General features: G+C 33.9%; 1 long non-coding RNA gene across 1 annotated transcript; it reads right to left on the minus strand.

Moving 5' to 3' along the window:
- Positions 1-1,344: 1,344 nt before the first annotated feature.
- LOC138407047 (uncharacterized) lies at positions 1,345-3,900 on the minus strand. The gene is made up of 4 exons (XR_011240484.1): positions 3,836-3,900; positions 3,195-3,717; positions 2,577-2,738; positions 1,345-1,511 (listed from the first exon to the last, which is right to left on the minus strand). It is a non-coding gene; the product is annotated as an uncharacterized lncRNA (long non-coding RNA).
- Positions 3,901-12,595: the final 8,695 nt, after the last annotated feature.

A 12,595-nucleotide genomic window follows, 5' to 3' on the forward strand; every position in this document is an offset into this window, starting at 1 on the left:
CTGTCCTTACTTTTATTTCCCTACTGTCTTACTTTTATTTCCTACTGTCTTACTTTTATTTCCTACTGTCTTACTTTTATTTCCTACTGTCTTACTTTTATTTCCTACTGTCTTACTTTTATTTCCTACTGTCTTACTTTTATTTCCTACTGTCTTACTTTTATTTCCTACTGTCTTACTTTTATTTCCTACTGTCTTACTTTTATTTCCTACTGTCTTACTTTTATTTCCTACTGTCTTACTTTTATTTCCTACTGTCTTACTTTTATTTCCTACTGTCTTACTTTTATTTCCTACTGTCTTACTTTTATTTCCTACTGTCTTACTTTTATTTCCTACTGTCTTACTTTTATTTCCTACTGTCTTACTTTTATTTCCTACTGTCTTACTTTTATTTCCTACTGTCTTACTTTTATTTCCTACTGTCTTACTTTTATTTCCTACTGTCTTACTTTTATTTCCTACTGTCTTACTTTTATTTCCTACTGTCTTACTTTTATTTCCTACTGTCTTACTTTTATTTCCTACTGTCTTACTTTTATTTCCTACTGTCTTACTTTTATTTCCTACTGTCTTACTTTTATTTCCTACTGTCTTACTTTTATTTCCTACTGTCTTACTTTTATTTCCTACTGTCTTACTTTTATTTCCTACTGTCTTACTTTTATTTCCTACTGTCTTACTTTTATTTCCTACTGTCTTACTTTTATTTCCTACTGTCTTACTTTTATTTCCTACTGTCTTACTTTTATTTCCTACTGTCTTACTTTTATTTCCTACTGTCTTACTTTTATTTCCTACTGTCTTACTTTTATTTCCTACTGTCTTACTTTTATTTCCTACTGTCTTACTTTTATTTCCTACTGTCTTACTTTTATTTCCTACTGTCTTACTTTTATTTCCTACTGTCTTACTTTTATTTCCTACTGTCTTACTTTTATTTCCTACTGTCTTACTTTTATTTCCTACTGTCTTACTTTATTTCCTACTGTCTTACTTTTATTTCCTACTGTCTTACTTTTATTTCCTACTGTACTCATCATATCGTGAGCTGGGCAGAATTTATGCCAAAATATCCAGGACACAAAAGCTTCCATCTTGTGCATTTGGAGCCAGAGTGTGCCACATCTTTTGGGGAGCAATCGTCGTTTATCTCGTCTTTTGGTCCAACTCGCTCTGTGCTGCTGTGAGAGGCCTTCAGCTTGAGACAGACAGCTGGAGATCTGCAGGAAATAAGAGTCACAGTTAGTCAGGGTTGTGTTCTCCATCAATTCACACAGCTTAGTGTTTGTACAACTACAACTCACTGTGGATATTTGATGTTGAGTGATTTTTTTTCAGTTTTCAATCAAATGATATATATATATATATTTATATATATGTGTTTGGTACGGCTGGGCAATACAACACTATTGATACAATGTGTAGACTCTAGTGACATCTGGTGGTGAAGCTGTATGTTGCAGCCTCTCCCTCCAAACATGAAAGAATATTTTACACGACATACTAACCTATGACTTTTTTAGGTGATTTTGGACGACGTACTAACCTATGACTTTTTTATCATATTTTGGGCGACGTACTAACCTATGACTATTTTATCATATTTTGGACGACATACTAACCTATGACTTTTTTATCATATTTTGGGCGACGTACTAACCTATGACTTTTTTATCATATTTTGGACGACATAGTAACCTATGACTTTTTTATCATATTTTGGACGACATAGTAACCTATGACTTTTTTATCATATTTTGGACGACGTACTAACCTATGACTTTTTTATCATATTTTGGACGACATACTAACCTATGACTTTTTTATCATATTTTGGGCGACGTACTAACCTATGACTTTTTTATCATATTTTGGACGACATAGTAACCTATGACTTTTTTATCATATTTTGGGCGACGTACTAACCTATGACTTTTTTATCATATTTTGGACGACATAGTAACCTATGACTTTTTTATCATATTTTGGGCGACGTACTAACCTATGACTTTTTTATCATATTTTGGACGACATACTAACCTATGACTTTTTTATCATATTTTGGACGACATACTAACCTATGACTTTTTTATCATATTTTGGACGACATACTAACCTATGACTTTTTTATCATATTTTGGACGACATAGTAACCTATGACTTTTTTTATCATATTTTATACGACATACTAACCTATGACTTTTTTATCATATTTTGGACGACATACTAACCTATGACTTTTTTATCATATTTTGGACGACATACTAACCTATGACTTTTTTATCATATTTTGGACGACATACTAACCTATGACTTTTTTAGGTGATTTTGGACGACATACTAACCTATGACTTTTTTATCATATTTTGGACGACATAGTAACCTATGACTTTTTTATCATATTTTGGACGACATACTAACCTATGACTTTTTTAGGTGATTTTGGACGACATACTAACCTATGACTTTTTTATCATATTTTATACGACATACTAACCTATGACTTTTTTATCATATTTTGGACGACATAGTAACCTATGACTTTTTTATCATATTTTATACGACATACTAACCTATGACTTTTTTTTATCATATTTTGGACGACGTACTAACCTATGACTTTTTTATCATATTTTGGACGACATACTAACCTATGACTTTTTTAGGTGATTTTGGACGACATACTAACCTATGACTTTTTTTTATCATATTTTGGACGACATACTAACCTATGACTTTTTTTTATCATATTTTGGACAACATACTAATCTATTACTTTTTTTTATCATATTTTGGACGACATACTTACCTATGACTTTTTTATCATATTTTGGACGACATACTAACTAACCTATGACTTTTTGATCATATTTTGGACGACATACTAACCTATGAATATTTTTGGTGATTTTGGACGACATACTATCCTATGAATATTTTTGGTGATTTTGGACGACATACTAACCTATGATTTTTTTTATCATATTTTGGACGACATACGACTTTTTTATCATATTTTGGACGACATACGACTTTTTTATCATATTTTGGGCGACATACTAACCTATGACTTTTTTATCATATTTTGGACGACATACTAACCTATGACTTTTTTTTTATCATATTTTGGACGACATACTAACCTATGACTTTTTTTTTATCATATTTTGGGCGACATACTAACCTATGACTTTTTTTTATCATATTTTGGACGACATACTAACCTATGACTTTTTTTTATCATATTTTGGACAACATACTAATCTATTACTTTTTTTTATCATATTTTGGACGACATACTTACCTATGACTTTTTTATCATATTTTGGACGACATACTAACTAACCTATGACTTTTTGATCATATTTTGGACGACATACTAACCTATGACTTTTTTTTATCATATTTTGGGTGACATACTAACCTATGAATATTTTTGGTGATTTTGGACGACATACTATCCTATGAATATTTTTGGTGATTTTGGACGACATACTAACCTATGATTTTTTTATCATATTTTGGACGACATACGACTTTTTTATCATATTTTGGACGACATACGACTTTTTTATCATATTTTGGACGACATACTAACCTATGACTTTTTTATCATATTTTGGACGACATACTAACCTATGACTTTTTTTTATCATATTTTGGGCGACATACTAACCTATGACTTTTTAATCATATTTTGGACGACATACTAACCTATGACTTTTTTTTATCATATTTTGGGCGACATACTAACCTATGACTTTTTAATCATATTTTGGACGACATACTAACCTATGACTTTTTTTTATCATATTTTGGGCGACGTACTAACCTATGACTTTTTTAGGTGATTTTGGACGACATACTAACCTATGACTTTTTTATCATATTTTGGACGACATACTAACTTATGACTTTTTTAGGTGATTTTGGACGACATACTAACCTATGACTTTTTTATCACATTTTGGACGACATACTAACTTATGACTTTTTTAGGTGATTTTGGACGACATACTAACCTATGACTTTTTTAGGTGATTTTAGACGACATACTAACCTATGACTTTTTTTTATCATATTTTGGACGACATACTAATCTATTACTTTTTTTTATCATATTTTGGACGACATACTTACCTATGACTTTTTTTTATCATATTTTGGACGACACACTAACCTATGACTTTTTTTCCATATTCTGGACGACATACTAACCTATGACTTTTTTCCATATTTTAGACAACATACTAACCTATGACTTTTTTTTCCATATTTTAGACGACATACTAATATGTCTACATATTCTTACACTGATAGTATATTGTATAGTAAAGTACTTATATTTATACCCTACTATATACTATATATCATATCATATCATATCATACTCTGTATATTCTTCGTATATATAAGTCTATATACACATATTTATACATGTGTACAAGTTATTATTATTATATTATTACTGCTACTATTACTATTATTATTATTATTATATATACTGTTTCTGCCATTATTACTATATACTGCTATTATATTGGTAAATATATATTATGTTATATTGTATACTATATATATATATACTGTACTACTATTTTTATATACTGTCTAACAATAACATTACCATCATATCATCAGTACTATTACCATCATATTGCCACTGCACTACTTGTCTGCCTATTCATCTTGTGTTTCTGTTTTCGTTCTTTCTACCTCAATGTTTTGTTTTGTTCTATTGTATTGTGTTTTGTTGTTTTCTGATATACGAGCTGCTATGACGACTTAATTTCCCTCCGGGGATGAATAAAGTAATCTATCTATCTAACCTATGTGTTTTTTTTCATATTTTAGATGACATACTAACCTATGACTTTTTTTTCATATTTTAGATGACATACTAAACTATGACTTTTTCTTTTCCATGTTTTAGACGACATACTAACCTATGACTTTTTTTTCATATTTTAAACGACATAATATACATCTTATAAATGTTTAGCTATTTTATGCAGTGGTCACCTCATGGTGGCTCCTGGCAGAAGCTCCGGCTCCTGGTGACTCTGTATGGGGTCTCCTCTGTAACTGCTTTACCTAAAATAACAAACCATTGATTAGATCTTCTGAGTGTTAAATGTGTCACATTTCCAGTTTTAACTTGCTTGGCTCAAAACAACATTTTTTTGTTGACTGACTTTTCATGCTTGAGCTAATCCAACAATCTCACATACAATTATAATCATACAATTATAAAATAATTCAAATCCAAATATTACAGTTGAATTTTAGTTTTACAAGCTAACACACTGCTGTTCCATTTCTAGGTGGTGACAAATGTTCCTATATAAACTACAACCACAGGGATAGGAAATGAAAGAGTTCAACTTTTGGACAAAATGTCCATCTGGTCCAGTAAGAAGCTGAATTACAACAGGATATTCATAGAATAGATAGACTCTACTTTAACATATTAAATTGAGTCTATCGATGTCTTTGTGACTCAACTGAGTCACTTTAGTTCATATAAAATACATTTAGATGGAGCTCAAACGGTGACATTTACATTTTAATAAAGGTCAAATTAGGGCTGAGCAATAAAAGAATATCAATAATGATGTCCAATATATATAAATATAATGGTTATGCATTGTGAAAACAACGAGGAGGTAAAACACATTGTAGATCTGCGTCATGTCTGTAAAATGTTGTATTATTTATCGAGTGTTTGTCGTTCTCAGTCAATCAAATTCTAATTGTATAGCCCATATTTATCAAGTGTTTGAAAGCAAAATCCTCATTCAGGAGCAAAACAGCTCAACAAGTAATAATGAGACATTAATGGAGATAATTGTTGATATAAACTCATGAGAACTTGTTTCTCTTAATAAGATTCACAGAGAATGATCTCAATAAATGCCACATTAGTTATTAGAAAAATGTTTTATTTTGGGCGACATACTAACCTATGACTTTTTTATCATATGTTGGACGACATACTAACCTATGACTTTTTTTTATCATATTTTAAACGACATACTAACCTATGACTTTTTTTCCATATTTTAGACGACATTATGTCTACATATTCTTACACTGATAGTATATTGTATAGTAAAGTACTTATATTTATATCCTACTATATACTATATATCATATCATATTATTATATTATTATTATATTATTACTGCTACTATTACTATTATTATTATTATATATACTGTTTCTGCCATTATTACTATATACTGCTATTATATTGGTATAATTACTATCCATATAAATATATATTATGTTATATTGTATACTATATATATATATACTGTACTACTATTTTTATATACTGTCTAACAATAACATTACCATCATATCATCAGTACTATTACCATCATTTCCTAGTACTGTCTTACTTTTGTTTCCTAGTACTGTCTTACTTTTGTTTCCTAGTACCTACTAGAGCAGAGAGTCGAGAGCAGAGAGTTGCCACTAAATCACATTGTGGATAGAAAGCAGTGTTCATTGTAAATGAGGGAAAGAAAACATAAAGACTTTGTGAGTTCACTTGTGTTTCATTTGATAAGGACATTCAGGTCAAGTACATTTATGTTACAGACAGAGTAACACTTGATCAGGGTTATATGTGCATCAATATTTACAGACATCTTTGTTGTTATGAATGTACAATAAGTCTAAAGGGAACAACAATGCACTATGTATGTTGGCAAACATGCGTCTTAGCAAATGTTAAGGTTAATATAGCTACTGTCAAGAGAACCTGGTTTAATGTCCAAGTATCTATGCTGTGGGTGTATGCTGCATTGGCCCAAGTACTAAGACAGAAATTGGGAGACATGTACAGCTATTAATATATAATACAACATTATATATATACACCTACTGGGGCCCTCTACTTTTATCCTCCTCCACTCGTCGGCCTTGCTCGGCTACACCTCTGCTGGCTAGTTGCTCAGCCCCCTCACCTGCTGATCTGATCACACACATGCAAAGACACGTCATACAAGTGAATCGCACAGTATGTTTACTTCACACTGACAACCTTGACACAACTGGTCAAAAACCAAAGACAAGCAATGTGATGATTGCAGCACATACTTGCTCGAAACAATATACTACCTCTTGCAATTCTGGCCAACACAGACAAGGCCTTCGTGCAAATGGCCACAGTCAGAGCAAGAACATGATTGACTTACATAAAATCAACATATGTTAGCGCATCAGCTACAATATGACTACAAAGGTTAGGTGAAGATGTCGTTGAAATATCTTGCAAAGGACAGAACTATCTAATAAGAGTCTAAGCTTACTATGCCATTTACCACATGATCCAAAAGTTACTGTTTCATATGCTCTTATTCTCATGTTACAAATAGGCATGGGGTTCGTCATCACACAAAGTCACATGATCCCCACTCTGCCTACATCACATAAACAGACAAAACCTTTACTTTATTATTTTCACTGTATATTAACTCCACATTATGTTCATGTACTCACTAAAGCTGGGTGATGACTCTGGTGCAGCTTCAAGGACATGTTGTAAGTACCTCCAAGTCGTACTCCACTGTGACCTCTTGTTTCTCTGCAGCGTCCACTCCACTTCTCAGCCTTGTGTCAAGTGTCTCTCACTGTAAGACAATTCAAAACAATTTCAATAAACATGAATTTCAATGACAAGTACTGCAGTAGTTGACTCCATTTACTTGGTGCCCTTCAACATCTGTTTGTCTTACTCACTCACTCAACATTGCTCACAAAGACATCATTTCAGTCAATCAATCACACTTGGAGAACATCAGTCGTTGCTACATTTACCAAGATGGTAAATTGTTCTCAACTCTTTTTAAGTCTTTATCTCACAAAGACCGAATTGTAAATTATTCCCAACAAAACATTAACACTTTAACAATTGCAGTCACACTACATTCTTATTTGCGTGAACAATACATCTATACGATAACAATGAACCCTACTGTCCATTCACGTGGAAGATCTGTCATCTCTAACCTTGGTTTGAAGCAAGACCTAACATTCTATTGATGATAGGCCTCTATCTTATATCTTGTTCTAATTAAAGGTACAGTGTGTAATATTTAGTGACAACAGCAGCTGATGCAGCTGAATGGTCCTCATCTCACCCTTCCCAACATGAAAGAGAACTGCAGCGGTCGACTGCAGCACTCAAGCCAACTAACAAGGTTTGTTGGACCACTACAACACATGGGGGCCTCCACATAGACAACCCCCCTCCATGTACATATTCACTTTGGCAAACTAAACAACAATTCACAACAGTCAAAACATCACTATGCTTATTTGACATTCCATTTCTGCAAATAGATCCCTTTCACCTAAATCTTACACACTGAACCTTCAACTGACAAGACAACACACAAAAAAATATGAGGTCAATTATGTACTTAGATACAGAATATATACACTTCACATTGATTACCATTTCTCTTTGTCCCTGTCTTTCTCTTCCTCGCCCCCCTTGAATTGTTTTCTTTTCATGTCTTTATCTTACAGAAATGCTCTCATTTTTTCATCATCATCATCATCACAAAAGTCATCATGTGAAAGGCCACAATCCACTGACAGTGTTTGTGTGCACACCAGAAACTACTGCTGTTTTGGATCGAGCAGGAGTTTCTGTTTCCTCCTCCACTCTGAGCTGCTCGCACTTTCACTAATAAACAATCATAATCATCACTGGTTTATTCTGTTCCCCGAGGACCTGATCAGTACATTACGTAACTTACTGCTTGTTTGATTGCACTGTTTACAAGACTGCTTTTAAACATCATGAACAATAACTCCTGTTGTGCACGTTACAACATGAGACGGGACACACACTCACGACTCAGAGATAAAGTCAACGCATCAACACTTACGATCTTGATCCTACACCATTGATTCATAACTAAACACATGATCATCATCCAAATAGTCCCAATACTACACTAAGCTAATGACTGTGACCTACTTCCTTTCCATCTGCATCAACTGAACGACATCTTTTCAAGTGCGAACTGACGCACCTCTACTAATAGTCCCTTGTGGATGGCACTTGCAGAGACACTACTTACTTGTAAATTACACACATTCTGATGCCATTTCAGCATATGAACTTTTAGAAATACATGAGTCATTCACAAAATACTACAAAAACCATCACCATAACTTCATTACTTTCTTTATAGGGCCCCTGTTACTTCAGGGCCAAAGGCTATTGCCAAACTTTGCCTACTGGTTAAGTCCCCATCTGTAATCAGTAATGAAGAACTATTCTCTTTAATTTTATGACGCACTTTGACAAAACACCTGACTGGATGAACACAAACTTTTCAACCTTCTCTCTGCAGTGCACACAAACAACAGCAACTGACCGAACACTGTAGACGTGAATGATGACTCGCTAATGACAACTAATCATTTTGAAATGGCTCCAAACAAACAACTTTAAAACAAACACCACCTTAATATTATATATTATTGATGAGTATTCACCTTGAGTCGTAGACAATTGTGGTTGAAGCAGCATCAGCTCCGTCCATCTTCTGAGGATTTTCTCTCCAGTATCAAGAACAATGGAAACACCGTCGTCCTTCCCCTCCGGTCACACTGGTGTCTCTTCTGTGGAATACAACACATCATTTAGTTACATATAGTGAATGATAACTTACATATACAGTGTTTTCCATAGGACAATATAAATATAACATCCTGAAGTCCAGGAAACAACTCCTGTGTCAGAAGCCTGTCCAATGTCCAACCGGATTCTACACTTCATAATTTGTTTTATTACTAATATGTGTCAAATGATGCCACAAACATTGATACATAAATGTGTCAGCATTCATTCTAAACACTCTGAGGTTTCCATCATTTTCACACATTCAATTGATTCATGTGACATACACATTAAAAATAAACAGGACCACATGAGCCACACACACATGAGCCAGACATCACAGCTTTTCACTTCATCACAAAGATTTACATTTCTATTCTATTCTATTCGTACTGCTCCAAATCACAACATAGCTTATCTCAAGGTGCTTTACAGACAACTTCCAGACCTTAGAAACTACCAAGAACCCCAACAATTCCCACAGTGAGCAACACTTTGGGGACTGATTCATTTCCACTCAGGACATTAACAAATACAATAACATGAAATATCACATGTTTTAACAATACGGCACTGATTACTTATATTTAGTAGCATTAAAACCAAAACACTCAAGAGCTAAAGAAGACCTTTCACTTTACTCTTATTCAAAATAGAGATGTTGAGGTTAACCCATTTTACCATATCCTTGACATATACAGAAGGTACAGGGAGTAGAATTTAGTCATATCTACTGACATTGCATGTTGCAGCTGAACACCCCTCACCTCGCCCTTTCCTTCGAAAACATGAAAAAGAACCTGTGGTAGCTTCACTTGTCATAACAACTCAACAGGTGTTCACTCTGGACTAATGTACAAAGCATGGCAGCCTCCGCAGAGAGGACCCCCTCCATGTAAATACAATGTATTTCAATATTCGTGGCCTTTTCTACAGTTTATAAAACTACAGTTCATACAATTAAGATGACATGAACTAGTGAAAACATCATGAGGATTATTCGACATGTAATCTCTACCAATTGTTCCCTTTCACCTGAATCTTACACACTGGACCTTCACATGTCAGAGTTTCATCCACCAGGTAACAGTATAACAATAAGTATATAAGAAGGACATGAAGAAATGTGCCTTGAACCAGGACTGTTTACTTTTCACAACTCGTCAACACCTCGCTCCCAAAACAACTTCCATTACTGACCCTTCACAATAAAAGTCCCACTCGCATACTTCCTTCTATAGTATCACATCGTAAACCCTGATATTTCTTCGAACAATAAATGGAGCACCACAATTTCAAGATTCATCACATCCGTAATAAGTGACATTACATCTTCAGCCTCTTGTTTTTTTGCTCAAACACTCAGAGAATTGAATTCTACCTAATAAAAGCACCGTGTTTACTACAGGAGGAGGCGTGACCCGCGTGGAGAAGCTAGCGCTAGCCGCTAACGCTCAGCTGCTCATATAACACCACACACCGCGTATCAACACCGTGAATCAGTGACAGAGGGACTAACGCAATGTGAACAACAGCGACACAGTGAATATGGTTCGAAACCCACCTCAGAGGATCAGCAGGACGGTAAAGTTCAGTCTGCGGAGGAGACGCGAGCAGCCGCCGGAGTCCAGACACAAACAATTCAGACCAGGAAGTGGAACCGGAAATGACGCAGCACGCATAGCTCAGTACGTCAGCACGTCCGCCAGGAGCCAAGACGAGCGGAAGTCCAAACACAGTTTATATAAGAAATTGAATTCATTTATCACAGAATAAATAAATAAAGATACATATCTTTTAAAACAACTCTTATGTACAATTGAAATCATATTTAGTTACAAACAATATCTTATAAACACTTTACAATGTGAATAATATAGACTATAGATAGATCGATAGATGGACAGAAATAATAACAATAAAGCCTAAAATTCTAATAGTAGTAATAGCAGTAACAGTAGTAATGATGTAGTAATGAAGGCAGACATATATTTATGACTAGCATCATAAAAAGATCATGGTCCAATTAATCATATAAATATTATAGCATAGTGTAACGTCTAAAATGGCACGAAAATAATGTAGTTTGTCTTTGGTTTCCCACATCAATGAATCAATCAATCAATAAATGTCATAATTTATATGTGACAACACTGACACAGTGTGGAATTGCACAAAATAAAGAAGAGCGAAAGAGCAAAGCATTGAACTTTTTTATCTTGTATTTTAAGGCATAAAACTTTCATTCACTTGCATACAAATTGTCAACAGTGTCAACACAATCACAGTGAGATTTAGGGGACTGAACTGTCATGAAGTCACGGGCTTTTCTGGCTTCTGGAATTATCGGGTTGTAGAAGTCAAACCTTCCTTCCTTTTTTCTTTCCTTCCATGACTTCTGGTCCTCCTCTTAATCCACACAGACACTTTGTGTGTATTGACATAGGGTGAAAATCCTAGTACATCATACAATTCATAAAAACATCATTATACAGAATGAAATGTACGAGAAATGTGATGGTCAGACACATTTCTATTCTTCTCATCCTCACTGCACCTCACCTGGTTCAGCTCTGTGACCTGAAGACACAACAAAACAAAACAAAAAAATCATAGGTTAGTAGTATAGTGTCCAAAATGTCACATATATAGTATAGTATGGTGTGCAAGACATCATAGTATGGCATCTAAAATCACATAAAAATGTCAGTATGGTGTATAGTATGGTGTCCAAAATGTCCTAAAAATCTCATCAGATCAAATTGTCATTGTGTAGTATGACATAAAAACTAATTGAATAGGATGAGTACAAATGCAAAAAACACTATAAATATATCTATATTTATATTTCTATATAGTACGACCTAAAAACATTTCTAAAAGCTACAATATGCAACTTTTCACTTAAAACAGCAACTTTACTATTAGTTTGATGGTTCACTGAT

Source organism: Paralichthys olivaceus, chromosome 24 (genome assembly GCF_024713975.1).
Source record: "Paralichthys olivaceus isolate ysfri-2021 chromosome 24, ASM2471397v2, whole genome shotgun sequence".
Classification (NCBI taxonomy): Eukaryota; Metazoa; Chordata; class Actinopteri; order Pleuronectiformes; family Paralichthyidae; genus Paralichthys; species Paralichthys olivaceus.